The sequence below is a fragment of the Vicia villosa genome, linkage group LG2 (assembly GCF_029867415.1).
Source record: "Vicia villosa cultivar HV-30 ecotype Madison, WI linkage group LG2, Vvil1.0, whole genome shotgun sequence".
In the NCBI taxonomy this organism is placed as follows: Eukaryota; Viridiplantae; Streptophyta; class Magnoliopsida; order Fabales; family Fabaceae; genus Vicia; species Vicia villosa.
Genome location: NC_081181.1, coordinates 202,588,243 through 202,603,566, shown reverse-complemented (window position 1 = coordinate 202,603,566; position 15,324 = coordinate 202,588,243). Strand labels below are relative to the sequence as shown.

General features: G+C 30.3%; 1 long non-coding RNA gene across 1 annotated transcript; it reads left to right on the top strand.

The window, feature by feature from the left end:
• Window positions 1–2,494: 2,494 nt before the first annotated feature.
• Window positions 2,495–3,263, top strand: LOC131647976 (uncharacterized). Its single transcript, XR_009298013.1, has 3 exons — window positions 2,495–2,703; window positions 2,797–2,951; window positions 3,104–3,263. It is a non-coding gene; the product is annotated as an uncharacterized LOC131647976 (long non-coding RNA).
• Window positions 3,264–15,324: the final 12,061 nt, after the last annotated feature.

Below are 15,324 nucleotides of genomic sequence, written 5' to 3'. Positions count from 1 at the left end.
AGGCCCGGGGCAACCGTGATGCCCACCATAACTTTACAGAACTTGTATTTCTCTTCCTATGTTGAATTGAAAGTGAAGGCTTTATCCGTTTCCTCCTCTATATCCTTACTTTCCCCCTTGAATTTTTTCACCACCTTTGCGTAACTTTTTTCTGATCCATCCCCACGCCCTTCATAAGCACATGAAGGGCAAGCAAACACAACATCATTTTTCCCAAATATGACTTTGTTCCTAACACCATTGCCATCATTCCTCTTGAAAGGAGCCCTACCGTCATGGTTGCTAACAATCTTTCTTTTGAATCTTGAGATGTTAGCAGCTATCCTCCTTCCATCTAAGAAGATATTGTTGAGCTTGGTCTCCACCATCCTCTCATCCTCTACATTCACAAACCTCACAAAACCATACTTCAAACCCCTCGAATCTTTTTTAGCCGGGATAACAATTTCATCCACCACACCAATGTCTTTAAACTCAAAAAACAAATCCCTAGCCTTCCAACCATCTCCAAAGTCCATGAAGAAGAACGTTGTCGTCATGCCTTTGACAACACCTCTCTCATTCTTCATGATATCCCACCTTCCTTGTGACTCCTTTTTACCGAGTTTCTTACCTACAATGCTCCATTCTCTGCCTCCCATATTAATGGAAGACGCCATGGATATACCAATAAAAGTTAGCAGAAGATCAAAACTTGTTCCTATATACTAATAAAGCACTATACTATGAAAAGTTTGTTTTTACCACATGTTATAGGTAAGTTGATTCATTTTATTATATTCAATAATAAATAATTAATTTTTTTCTTCTTTCAATATTTGTCACCATTTTAATTCATAATACTTCACTTTTTCTGACTAACTCTTTTAATGAAATAGGCTTTGACATAAAAGACTAATGTGGATATATAAAAATACACATATTTCTTTTAAAATGATGAAAATCAAAAATATAATAAATATTCATAGTAAATTAATTAAAATAAATATTTTTAAACATTGATGAAAATGAGTCACAAAACAAATATACTAACTCCAATTTTTTCACTTATTGATTTGTTTTCATGTTATTTTGATTACAAATAAACCACTAAATTAATTATTGGAAAATAATAGTCGAACACGAGAAAATACTTACAACTAATTATTCAATTAAAAATTTAGTATTTGAGTGGGTGAGTGCTAATTTTTTGCGACAACTTATTTATATTTATATATTAATTTTAAATAATTATTTATTATTTTTAAATATTTTTAATTTGAAATGAAAAATTTAACAATTGAAATAATTCATCAATTATAATCTACCATATTAGAAAAATTGTAGTTGTGGGAAACTCTTTACTACCCTTTGCCCATCTTGCTACACATCACCAAATTGAGGGCATTTTGTGTCCTAAATTTACTTTTTTTAACTATTGATGTCATATGGTTCAATTGTTATTATATGGTTAATGTTTTATGCCTTCCTATAGTTAGGTTTGGATAACTAAATGATGTCATCTTATTCAATTTCAATTTTCTCTTTCTCTCTCACGTCCTTTCTCCTTTCTCTCTGTTCTTTTTCTGACCCACTCTCTCTCACGTCCTTTCTCCTTTTTCTCATGTTCATTTTCTTTTTCTCTCTCTCACGTTCATTTTCTTTTTCTCTCTTTCTCAGACTTCTTCCTTCTCCCACTCCTTCTTCCTATTCTTCTTCCTTCATCCTCTTCTTCTTCCTTCTCCCTCTCCTTCTTCATTGTTATTATTGAGTTTCAAATAGATTCGATTTTGATTTTGATTTTGTGTTTGTTGTTTCAGGTTTGGTGGTGTTGGCTCACGTGGAAGGGGGAAGCTTCGCCGACAGGGGAAAGCTGCGATTCTGAATATCGGGTGAGGTATTTCTGGTTTTTGTTGTTGATCTATCTTCCTCTCTCACGATTCTGCATGGTTTTGATTTTAAGGAAAATGATAAAGAAATTGTTTGAAGATCTATGAAGATGATGACGAAAGCTGCGATTCTGAATCTCGGGCGAGGTATTTCATAGTTTTGTTCTTGATCTATCTTCCTCTCTCACGATTTTGAATCTCGGGCGATGCATACAGGAGTGAGTGGGAGCAACAATTTTGGTAGCGACAATACACAACATCGACTAATTTTAATTCCTGAAGTTAATAGGGGTTGTGAAGAAGAGAAATAGTTTGTGATGTTTTTTGGAACAACAGGTTTGGCAAACCCCTGATGGTTAACAGAGGCGGTCAAAAACTGACTACTAACGATGCCACCCCGTCTCGATCACTTGGAGTGCTTCCTCTACTGCCTGAAGATGACGCCGTCCTGAAAGAACCTTGCTTTGGATCGGGACACCCCTCGATGAGGTAGCCAATATTTCTTTTCCTTTATATTGTTGCAACAGATCACATTGCTTTTGATTTGATTTTAAAATAACTGAATTACTTTGTCTTCGCAGGACACTGCTCGAGATATTTTGAAAAATGCTTTGGGTGTAGTGGTTATTGATGATCGTGAGTCCTATAACTTTCCTACTCCATTGGAGGTGTCAAACAACAGGTCTGGCGAACCCCTGATGGTTAACAGAGGCGGTCAAAAACTGACTACTAACGATGCCACCCCGTCTCGATCACTTGGAGTGCTTCCCCTACTGCCTGAAGATGACGCCGTCCTGAAAGAACCTTACTTTGGATCGGGACACCCCTCGATGAGGTAGTCAATATTTCTTTGCCTTTATATTTTTGCCAACAGATCACATTAATTTTGATTAGATTTTAAAATAACTGAATTACTTTGTCTTCGCAGGACACTGCTCGAGATATTTTGAAGAATGCTTTGGGTGTAGTGGTTATTGATGATCGTGAGTCCTATAACTTTCCTACTCCATTGGAGGTGTCAAACAAGGAGGACGTGGCTGTTGGCAGACTTCGTCGTGACCTATCTCAGGATTCGAATCAACGGTATAACTTTTTCTTTCACAATAGATTAGTATCTGTTTCAATCAATTTATGTTTTCTATATTATTGTGGGTCATACAGTGTTATACCAAAGTACTGATAAATAACAAAATACAGTGTTATATCAATTCTCAATCGTTTTTTATGTTGATTAGGTTGCCTTTATGAATTGTTTTGGTGAGAGATGATGATGCTGGTTTTAGGAGTTTGGAGCCTGAAACCTCTGTGGATGAATGGCGGAAGTGTCGAGCTAGATCTCTTAGGAGAATAACAATGACGTGCATGATTTGAAGTACAAATATGTTGGAAAGATGAACCCAGTTTTTTAATTTAACTTAACATTCTTGATTCTTATAATTTCTTACACGACTGATTTTTTTTTTCATATGTAACAATTTCTTTTGTACAAGCTATAATTTATGGATTATTGATTTATGCATCAATTGGTCTCTGTGTATGCAAATAAAGATCAATAATATTTTATGGTGGATTTAATGATTTGTTTATAATTGGTTTTTGTATATGTAATAATTGGATTAATGATTTATGTAAGCCTTACACGACTGGATTTTATGGATCTGTTTATTGTATGATAATAAAAAACTATATGAAGAACTAAAGTTAATATATCCATTTAATTGTTTTCTATTTTATATCATTCTCTTTTTATATTTTTAAGTCATTCTCCGGTGACGTATCCATGGTACACACCAGTACTCGTGTGTTGCGAGCACACGCGTGACACATCAATACCGTGTAAACGCACGGGTAATCAATCAAAACACGGGTAACCAAATAAAACTTCTATAATTCAATTTGATATCAATAAAAACTTATCTAATAAAGTCGATCCAACCCACACCAGATCCCGTAAGGACGCACGGGTAACACAACAGTACCGTGTAAACGCACGGGTTATTGCACGTTTTTTACAACATTTTTTACAATAATCAACAAATTTTAATTTTGCAATATTAATTTATCTTATTTATGAAACTTTATAAATCCTTTTATTATTATAACTCTATCAATCTTAACAAAAAAAAAATCTTCTATATTTTACAATTTTTTTTTTTACAAAGCATGTGTTTAATAATTTAACTTTTTAATCAATTTAATAGTTTTGTTTAAACAATATAACTTCTATATTTCAATTTCGTACAAATTTTTTTTCGATTTTTTAACTTAATACTATATATATTTGATAAACACTATCCAACCCACACCAGAACCCGTGCGGACGCACCGGTTTCCTACTAGTTTATTATAAAAAGTTATATATGGGGTTAACTTTTTATAACTAAAATAATTGAATATTTTTAGTATTATTGCATAAAAACAAATATATATACAATTAATATTTATTACTAAAAATAGAAATAATTATAATAGACTAACTATAAAAGAAAAACTTTAATTATTCAATTCTCTTAAAATAAGTCAGAAAAATCTATGTTAAAGAGTATTATTCTTACACAATAAATACATTCATCACTAATTATTTAACTAAATTTAATATTGTTTTAATATCTTTAATAAAAAAAATGAGAGTAATTATAATAAAATTATAATTTATGGTAAAAATCATACTAAAAAATATTTATCATTAAAAATTAGTTAAATTTATGTTAAATTTCCGTTTTGGTCCTCATATTTTATCATTATAATTTATCAATTTTAAATTAAAATAGGTTTAATCTCTCTTACATTTTGGAAATTAAAATTGATGACATGTCTATTTTTTCCAAGTCCAAAAGTATTTTTTTGGTTCATTTTCAAAAATTTTTATATTTAAAAATTGATTACGTCTTCACTTCCCAGTTTTCCACTACTACGTTGCAGAAAAATAACAATTAGTTTAAAATACAGAAAAATAACAATTAGTTTAAAATACAGAAAAATAACAATTAGTTTAAGATACAATATTTATAAATTATAGATAACTTTTATTTCAAAATAATAGCAATTGAATGTAGTGTCTTAGTGGTAGATACTTAGTGCATTATGTGTTAAGACTGAGGTTCTATTCTTACTACTAGTCTAATCCTCATAAAAATAATTTCAACTTTTTATACATTTTTTTAATTTTAATCATTATCAAAAAAAATCCCAATTTTTTATAGTTATTTAATTTTATTTTCAAGTCAAAACTTTCACACATATTATTAAAATACAAGTTGAAGAATTAAATAAATATATATCAAAATTTGCATACCACTTATTTTATTAAAAACTAAGATTGAAATAAAAATTTAAAATTAATTAAACTACATCATAAAAATAATTAATAACATAGAAAAAATAAGGATTAAAAATTAAAATTAAACTAAACAAAAAACAAAATAAAAATAATTAATAAAATGGTTATTATTTATATTAAATGACTCACCACATAGCATGTTTTATTTGTTTTAATTAAATCAAATTTAAAAACAGAAACAATAAAAAAATTAGGGGAAGGGTGCGATTGCTCCCTACTTTTTTTTTCCAATTTTATTCATACACATTAATTCACTTTTAATTAATAAGTATTTTTACATTAAATAATTATAAAAAATATTAAACATAGAAGTATTTTTTTTTTAAACTATCATACCATTTATTAAAATATAAGTTGAAGTATTACATTAAATTTTAAAGACTAGCTTTTACTAAATTTTAAAAAACTACAAGAAAATTAGGGTTTTACGACACAAAAATTGGGACACTTACTTGATAACTGTCATAATTCTAATATAGAGACGCGTGTCACAATGGTACACACCTACCGTTCTTACATTTTTTTTAAATTTATTAAATATAACGACGGTTATACAATTACCGCCCTATAAATCAATTCACGACGGTTTAAAAACCGCCCTAAATTATATGTTACGATGGTACATTAACCGTCGCCCAGAACACCAAATAATACACGCCCTTTACCATGAGAAACTCATCAAAAGTCACGATGGTGAACCAACTGTCACGTACAATATTTAAAATTATCAAACTTCACGATGGTGAACCTACCGTCGCCCACAATTACAAAACAGTTATGGAAGGCACAACGGTGAACTTACTATCGCCGTCCCTTACCCTTCACACGCAGATAAAAAGTTCACAACCACCACAAGAAAATTGACAGATTGCGACGATTATTTTGGCAGATTACGACGGTTACAGCACCGTCGCAGAATCGTGTGTCCCCAACCTGTTTCGCGACGGTTGCCAGAACCGTTGCGCTAGTTCACGACGGTATGTAAAACTGACTTAAACTATAATTGGCGACGGTTAAAAACCGTTGTGAATTTTGTCAGGATTTGTATTTTCGCTGTTGGTCGCGACAGTTTAAAACTGTCGTGAATGTGATATCCCGACGGTTGAAACCGTCGTAAATATGTCTTTGATTTATTTTTTTCGTTGTTGTTCATGACGGTTTGAAACTGTCGTGAATATGGTATCCTGACGACTAAAACCGTCGTAATCTCATTTATAAAATTTAGTTATAATTTATTTGGTAACGGTTTAAAGCGCTACTAATTATTTATTTTTTATATTTAACAACTGTTTAAACCATTATGAGTTTTTTATCCATTATATTATAATTTTTTTAATTTTTTTATTTAAATTATTTCTACTAAAATATATTTAATTATTTTTAAATATAATATTATTTTTTTTTATTTTCTATCACTTTTTAACGTAATAAAATTAATTCAAATCATAAACATTTAATATCAAATAAACATCATAATATAAAAAAATGCGAGTTTCATTATCATGTAAAATGCGAGTTCCATAGTTATGTGGTACAAAAAAACCAAAAAAACATATCAAATCATAATCTTATAATAATAAGTATCATTATGCCAAAATACATAAGAAAGTTCATGACATAATTAGTTCATAGCAAAGTCTAATTTGTCTTTCTTGTTGTTCCAGTATCTGCAATATGTTAGCTAGACTCAGATGAGCGTCTACCATCAGCTGGTGATTCCAATCCCTGAAAAAAATATATTAAAATAATACTCTTTTAAGTAATACTCATAAACTTTAACTTTAAATGCATCAAAATAATATACCTGTCTCCCACTAGAATTTTGCATTTGCATTAAGAGTTCAATTTCTTTTGTCTTAGCATTGTCCCTTTCCCTTAAGAATGCGATGACCTCCATCAATTCATCAATTTTTGAATTCTTTTCTTTAAGTGCATCAATTTCTTCTTGCATTTCCTTTATTTTTTTATTTTCCGCAGAAGAAGATGCCGATCTCGTAGATCTATTAATCTGAGATGGCGTAACTCCAAGTCTCATACTAAGAACATATCCATGCTTCTCTTTTCCAAATACTTTCTGAAATGCCTCATTTTCAGACACGGAATCCTTAATTGCAGCTTGTAATTTTTCCTGCACATGAAAAAGAGCAATTATTGACATATAACCAATAATCACCCATATAGTTCAATTGGTTGGGGCAGCACTCAAGAATGAAATAGCTATAAAAACCAAATAAAATAGTTATGCAGTAGCTACATTAATTTGAGGAAGAGCAACACGTCGTCGTCGACGGTGAGATGAGAAAAGAAAGCGTTAACAAAATGAGGAATATAATTATGCAGTAGCTACAAATATAATGTATACATAATATAATTATGCAGTAGCTACAAATATAATGTATACATAGTAGCTACAAAATATAATTATGCATAACTATATTAATTTTGCTTCTAATTTAATGTATACATTAATTTAAAATAAAAAGTTACATAGTAGCTACAAATTAATACAGTTATGCAGTAACTATAAATTGTAGCAATAGATAAGTAAATGGAAAATAATGTTAAACAACAGTCTCATATAATAATGATGCAGTCCCATAGTTATACAGTCCCATATAAGATACAATCCCATATAATAATGATGCAGTCCCATATAAGATTAATATAGTTATGCAGTAACTATAAATTGTAGCAACAGATAAGTAAATGGGAAATAATGTTAAACAACAGTCTCATATAATAATGATGCAGTCCCATAGTTATACAGTCCCATATAAGATACAATCCCATATAATAATGATGCAGTCCCATAGTGATGCTTCTTTACCGGGAATTATCATTGACATTATAAATGATGTCTGCTTCATGCAAATCCAGGGAGGAGTGTTATATGGAATGAGAACAACTGGCTAAATACTATTGTTTGTACTCATCACACCAAAAGGATTAAAACCATCACTAGCCAATGCAAGACGCACATTTTGCGGATCTGATGAAAACCAAGTATGTTTCAAGTCAAATTTCTTCCAAGCTTCTGAATCTCTAGGATGCCTCAAAATTCCATCATTGTTAGTATCTGTTGCATGCCATCTCATATCCTCGACTGTCTTTGATAACAAAAATAATCTCTGTAATCGAGGTTTTAGTGGAAAATAACGGAGAACCTTGGAAGGAATTTTCTTCTTTTTCTTGTTCACAGAGACATCTTCATTTGTTTTCCATTTTGAAGTGTTGCAATTTTTGCAAGTCTCCCTCTCTTCATCTTCTCCCCAATAAAGCATACAACCGTTTGGACATGCGGGTATCTTTACATAATTCAAACCAAGTTTTGTGATTGATTTCTTGGCTTCATAGAACGAACTTGGAATGTTTGCATATTCAAATGCATCTTTTATTAACTCTAAAATCATTGTCATTGACTTCTCACTTAATCCACACAAACACTTTATATGGTACAACTTAACCAAAAAAGATAGTCTTGAATAACGTCTACACCCTTCATATAAAGGTTGCTCTCCTTCTCTAGCCAATTCATAGTACTCTTTGGCTTCATTTCTTTCCTGAGCTGCAGTTGGCATCACATAATCTTCTTAGTCAATCTCCAAATGTGATGTAGATGGTATTTCATTAGCATGATCTATCAACTCCAAATGCATCGTTGATCATGTTCTGAGTAGATTCTTCAACAATGATAGTATCTTCAACCATATTTGGAGTAGTACTAGGGGGGATAGTACTAGGTAGTACAAAGGACTCTCCATGATGAATCCACGTGGTGTATCTCTGCAGAAATGGTAACCAACTTAAGTGGTCGAACATGTCACTCCTACTCATTGATTTTCTGAAACCGCAGCATTTGCAAGGGCATATTACTACGTCGTTTTCTTTTGCACCTTTAAATGCAAAATCAATAAATTCTTTTATCCCTTGCTGATACGCTTTCGATGATTGCGGCTTCGTAATCCATGACTTATCCATTTCTTCAAAAAATAAAAATATAGATATTATATTATATGTTCAAGAGGTCTAGTACTTTCGAAAACATGTTATTATGAATATAAGCAATAGAAAAATAAAAGGGATGCAGTTTTAGTCAGGGACGGAGGTACGTGATGAAAAGGGTGGGCCTATGCCGCGACCATATTTTTAATTACTAGTATAATTTGTTCAATATAATAAATTAAATACTTATGCTTTATAATTCATATCATATTCACTACAATTCAGTAGGAATAAAGATGTGAGAAACTATTTTCAGTACCACATACTCTTTCTAGCGTGTAGTTTCTTGTTGTCCCTTCTGCATCAAGTATTAATATAGTAACATTCATAATAAACATGAAACTAAATTTCATTGCAACTGAAAAATTTCAACCACAAAACAACTAAGTACTGTAAGAGCTGGTGTAAGACATTATACACTTATAATTAGAGTTCTATGTGTGAGATCAAGTCCTAGTTTCTTGTTTCTAAGGATTATATTATTCTCAAGGTTACACACTTGATCTTTATATATATATATATATATATATATATATATATATATATATATATATATATATATATATATATATATATATATATATATATATATATATATATATATATATATATATATAACCTGAATGGAAATAAATTTGTTAGTTTGAAATTCCTTCAGTTTGGCGTTGCATTAGTTTTCGTTTCAGTTTTACTTGTAACATCATATATGCATAAAGGCAACACAATTTAAGAAGAAATTATTGGGCAAGAGGAAAATTCGGCTAAATTATTGATCAAATAATTTGCAACTGGTATGCATATTATTTTAAAAATTATAGTTACTCTGTTAATTAATAAATTTTTAGTATATTTTTCACTCTATTAAATATATATTTATAAATAAAAAAGTGTTATATCATGCAGGTTTTTAGACTTAAAAATCTAAATTTTTATCAAAATTAAATTACAATATTACATGAAAGTAAAGAACGAAATATTTTTATTTTAATTTTATTAAAAAATTGAATTTTGATATTTGAAAGACTAAAATCTCACTTTTAAATTAGAAGCAAAATCATATTATAAAATATATACAATAATGGATTAAAATTTTAATTTTAAATTTTCTAATTAAATAAAAGTAAAAATATGATAGACTAAAATATCATTTCAAATAAAATAGAAGAATCAATTGAATATTATTAAACAAAACTAGACAAAATTATAAAATATTAATAATAATATATAGACACTTGCACTTAATTCTCTTAAACACAAACTTAGGTCCCAGCTAAGTGGTTTAGTTTATTTTCTAAATAGAAGCGATAAATGTTTCTTTTGTTTGAGAATAAAATCAATAGACTAAAAGAGCTATATTGTAAATATTAATGTCCAAGTCTACAAGAGGTGCAGAGTCTAAATTATCAATCACTGAGATTCAAATTTTCTAAAACAAATTAAGAGGTGCAGAACCTACATTAGAGGTGCAGAATAAAATATCCAGGGGGTTCAAAATTGATTAAAATAGAAATATCAAATGTAACTTAAGAAACTCAGGGGTACAAGTGAACCCCCTCACGTGTATGTAGCTCCGCCCCTGTTTCTCCCGGCCAAAAACCAATTACTAATCTCTCAAGATACAAGTATCCATTCAAGGGGACCCAGGAAAAAAAAAATTGTGGTTTCATTGTTAACTGATGTTCAATATCATAATAATTAATAATAATAAACTAAACATAAGAAACCAAACACGGGGACCCAGGAAAATAATTTTTTTTTAGCATTGGTGTGTTTAAATCAATTCCAGCGAGTTTCATGAGTGTGTGTGGAATTTTGTTAGACAGAGAGTTTCATGAGTGTGTGTGGAATTTTGTTAAATGTCTCAATGTCAGGGAGTTTCATTAGACAGGAAATAACTTACTTGGATATTTAGTAACTTATATATCTAGTTTACTTGTATATCTAGTTTACTAACCTATAATGGTTTTTTAATACTTTATCAAGTAACACACCACATGAAACATAAAGTTCAAAAGACCATTTATAAATTATAACTCAGAAATCCAACACAGTCCATAAAAACCAAACACACATGACAGTCAAAACATATAAACCATTTTTTCCATCACAGAAACTCACATGCTTTTGCTCACATCACATAAATCATTGTTTTCCAATTTCAAAAGACCAAAACTAAAGTCTAAATACAAATTAATTAACAAAGAGCATAGAAAAAAACATCATCTTGAAGAAACTTACCGATTACACAACTGCGTTGTCGCCATTATATGTTATCTCATTTTGTTTTATTTCGTTGCCGTTATGTGGTATCTTATTTTATTTTGTTTCGTTTCGTTGCCGTTAATCTGTTATATGGTGCCTCGTTTCGTTTCGTCATCTATAGGTGGTATATCATTTTGTTTCGTTTCGTCTCATCGCCGCTTTTGTTTCGTTTCCGTGGTGTCTCGTTTTACTTCATCTTGTTGCCGTTATATGGTATTGGATTCATAAACAAATCCATCATACATCAGAAATTCAGCTCTAACCCGACATTTATATTTCTTTTGTATGATCAACAATTAATCTTATACAAAACATGCCATAAAAGTCACAATATATACATTCTTATCATATATAATTTAGTACATCACTTATAGTTTCTCACATCATTATTACAAGTCTTATGTTGAAGCAGGTTTTAAAAAATACAAATTATCTTTCACACCCTCCATTTAAGCAGATTTAAAACAACTATATTTCACCATATTAACAAACAAAAGTCACATTTCATATATATAACAAACAGAAGAGACAAACCTGTAAAGAATTATGGTGGTGGTGGTTGCTTTGACGACGGTGCGAGCTGAATCAAAGTACTCAACTTGCTGAATCAAAGTAATTAATATCATTAAGAATCAATATGAAAATGATGGCCTAGTCAAGTGTAGAATAATAATATTATCATCTCAGTGGGAGCTAAAAATGGAAGTGCAGAATAGAAGAAACTTAGTTTAAGGCTCATGCTCAAATTCACTAAACTCACACAAGTATAATTCAAACATTTGTATACACATTCAAACTCAGTTTCATCAGGCAGTGCAAGCTCAGTACAAAAGGCAATCAAATTAACAAAAGAAATACTCATGCAATCTAATTCAATTTCTTAAAGTCAACAGACATAAAAAACCAGCTTCATCAAGCAGTAACTCTACATAACATTTTCAAAGAAACTTATTCAATGCTAGAAAAATAGTAACACTACACAATATTTCCATTCTCTACAAAAAAAAAAATCATGTATTAATGAAATCCAGATTATGCCCTATAGCAGAAGTCAAATCCCAAATTCAAATATTTCTAAGCAGAATCTCGTAACTCTATGATATATGGCCTCTTAAAAAGAAGTTGTGATATAGGTAATTCACAATTTATTCTCCTTAGGTTGAACTTCAAAATTGATGTTCACAACAGAAATATTCAATTCTAGTTCATCTTTAGAGATCTCCAAAATTATTGTAACTAAGTAGCATGTATAAATCCCAATCGCGATGATCCGGTGACATTGTTGGTAAACCAAAACGATTATGTTCAATATATTTCTAAACATTCTCAGATTCAACAACTCATTCAAGTACTTGCAAAGTGCCCCATTTGGATAAAGGAAATTGTCTCTTTCATTCTCTAAATCATACGAGTCGATGAAAATCGTTGTATTCGACGAATAATGCGGTAAAATAGAAACAATATAAACCATAGAAACAATATATGCGGTAAAATTCAAAGGAGATTTTAATACAAAAATTCAGATTAACTGTAACTCATTGTGAACATATTAATTTTATCTTAAAATTGTAATCATATACAAATTAGAAAGAAAAACTTGTAACTAACTAAACAAGAGTAAAAAATGCAGTACCTTCAGAAAGAGAAAAACAGATATAGTAATCAAATTTTCATTGACATTCACTCAGTTAGAATTATTAACAGAGAAGAAATAAGAGAGTTTGAAAAAAGGGGAAAAGACACACAAACCTTGTAACAGAAAAACAATAGATCCATCAATAAAGAAAAAGAGAAATATTCTAGGTTTAGGGTATAAAGCAAAAGAGAAATAAAGAGAAATTGATAGAGGATTTTAGAAATGAAACCTATATAGATTGGTTAGGGATTGGTGGTGAGGGGTTTTCGTAGTGGTGTTCCGATGGAGATACCAAAACAGCGGCGAAGGTGCTAGGGTTTTTGCAGTGGTGTTGGAGTTGTTGTTTCGCGCTCTCCAGTTGTGAAAGAAGGAGTTCAGAAATACTGAAGAATTTATTTCGTTTTTGGAAGAGCGGTTCTTTTTGTTTGGCATCACAACAGTATTTTTTCTATGAACCGTCGTTGAATTTTTATCATTTGGGCCAAATAAAGAGGGCGGTTGGGCTCAACCGTCGCAGCCCATTAAGCTATTTTAAAAATAAATATAGGGACAGTTATTTTCTTACCAACAGTCGCGAATATTTTTAAAATAAATACAAGGGCGGTTGAGGCACCGTCGCGAAGCATAATTTAGGGCAGTTTAGCTTGGAACCGTTGCATTCCATATATTTTTTTAAAAAATTAAAGGGCGGTTGCAACTAACCGTCGTAGTAACTGTAGTTATACACATAAGAGGACAGTTTTCAAGAATTGAATCCACTTTTTATGTTTTTTATTCTCTTCTTTTTCAGAATCACCGTCAAAGGCCGCTCACGCTCAAATTTAATTTAAATGAACTTTCTTTTCCATTTCACTTTGCCTTTACACATTACAAGAACTATTTAAAAAATTAATAAAAATGGTTTTTGATTAAAAAAACTATTGTAATTAAATATTGTATTTATAATGGAAAAAAAATTAAAAACTAAAAAAATTAATTGTAAAAAAAATTGCAAAAGATTATAATAAAATTAAAAATAGAAATAGATTTTTTTTAAAAATAAAAACAGTACAAGAAAATTTGATTCTTTATAAATCTCGCGACAGTGGATACGCAACCCCCCTTGTACTGAAGCTAAGACGGTTTTCTTCCCGTCGTACTCCAATTTTTCTCGCGCGCTGATTAAGTGGAGAAATATACAATGAAAAGAAAACACAGTGAAAATTGGTTTCTGAATATAAAAGGAGACGATTGGATTCGTTGCTTCTGAATCAAAGCTCACAACAGGTTAGTTTTTATTTTATGAAATTATCAATTTATATAAGTTTTACTTATTTTTATAGTGTTAATTGTTTAATGACAAATAAGTATCATTGATTTGAGTTTGGTGATTTAAGTTGAAAAGGAATCGAAAAATTATAAATCTTTGATCTATTTTACTTTTAATGCATTGGTTTAATAGATGGCTTTGTCATGCGTGAAATAAGGATTAGTAAGGGTTAACTTTGTTGATGAATAGAGTTAAGATTTTTTTGTGTATGTTATTTTTTACTTTTTCCTGGTTAATATAGATAATATTTTCCAGTGCATGTTATTTCTTACTTTTCATGGTGAATAATGTTAGGATTTTGTTTCAGCTATGATAATTATTTGATGGACCAATAGATGATTTAAGATTTTAATGGAAACACATGTGTTTCTATTAGCATGATTTGAAAGTTCTATTATCATATGCTTCTATTAGCTTGATTTGAAAGTTCTAAAACATCAGTGTCCTTTTTATGATATATCATAGATCTTCTTTTTTTCTAAGTATTTGAAATCTTTCAACTTTGACTTTTGTTGACTTTTAATTCTTGATTGATTTTTCTTGATTTTATTAATCAAATGACTTTAATAAACATATATTCATGATTTTGATCTTGAAAAGTCTATGGTTGACCAAATTTCTCAAAAGTCAAAGGCAGTCTTGAACAGTTGACTTTTTCCAAATGAATTGCATTCTTGTGGATTCCAATTGAATCAAGCTCTTCCCATCACATGAATGACATGAGTGGATTGTAATAAGGCATTGGCTATCCTTGAGTTATGATTTGAGCCATGAGGTCATGCTCTGAGTAAAAGTCAACTCCCCAACAGAATTAGGTCAAAAACCCTAATTTGTGCACCAGATGAAATTGGAAGTTTTTGATCTTGAATTGAGCCACTCTTGGACTTGGATTTTGATGAGGGGAGTC